Below are 1,127 nucleotides of genomic sequence, written 5' to 3' on the forward strand. Positions count from 1 at the left end.
TTTCATTAGTGTTGTCACATCACATCCTGTAAGCATCGTCTGTCTGTGTCTTTTCCCTGGAAATGAATATTTCCAGCCAATATCCTCCTGAGACCCAGGGGGGAAAAAGTATTTTGATTTTGATTTTTTTCAGATAAATCAAGTGTTGGGATGGTAAAAAACACATTACAAAAACAAAATTGTTTTTAACTAATTTTATTTAAATTTTACAACATGTGCACTACAGTGCACAAGGGGAGTTCATTGATCACGAATGTGAAACTAACAAAATTCAAGAGCTATGTAAGAAAATTAAATGCTCCACTGAAATTTTTGTAAGCAGGATATTAAAACTTATTTATATAACAATATCATAAAAATGTAGATCATGGGTCAACTTAGAAGTCACTGACACTTCACTAGCTGTAAACCATTGGTTCAGGAACAAGTGATTGCACTGGGCTTTCTATTTCACAAAAGTCAATTCATGTATGATATCTGAGGAAGTACTGTGATTTTTTTTTATTTGGAGACACAAAGGAACATTTGGCACTTCCCACATCTCACATATGTTTTACTGTTGCACCCAACCATTCTACAACTGAAATGCTTTGGACTGTTAACCATTTCAGGCAAGTGGAGTGAACCATATTTTGTTACACTCTCATCTGGTTGGGGCTTCCTTTTCTTGATTTTTGGAGAGAACTCTTCATTACTGGTATTATTCAGGTCTTGTTCACATGTTTGTCCCAGGTTTCTCAGCCAAGAGGAGCTTGAACTCCAGATACTGTGAGTTCTTTTCACACATTGAGATCATTGATAACTTTCCGCAAAGACGTGATCTTGTAGAAACAATCAGGTGTCATGGATTCAGCTATAATTGCAACTCTTGTTTTTTTTGTACTTTACGGGAAAACATTTCTGCATTTTACCCATATTTTATTTTTAACTCAAAATCAAAAATTCCAGATTCTCCTACAGGTTGGTTTTGGACCAGATAGGACGACAGATTTCAGGTGGCCCTGTGTTTTTCTCTATTACATCTGCCACTGCATCTTGATAATCTTCGTCCTCCTGGGTTCTCACCCTCTCCTATCTGGCTCACATGACTCTCATCTTCTGAAAAATCTATGTTTGAATCTCCCTCA

The sequence above is a fragment of the Pundamilia nyererei genome, unplaced genomic scaffold (assembly GCF_000239375.1).
Source record: "Pundamilia nyererei isolate P.nyererei 1_Seehausen unplaced genomic scaffold, PunNye1.0 scaffold00244, whole genome shotgun sequence".
Lineage (NCBI taxonomy): Eukaryota > Metazoa > Chordata > Actinopteri > Cichliformes > Cichlidae > Pundamilia > Pundamilia nyererei.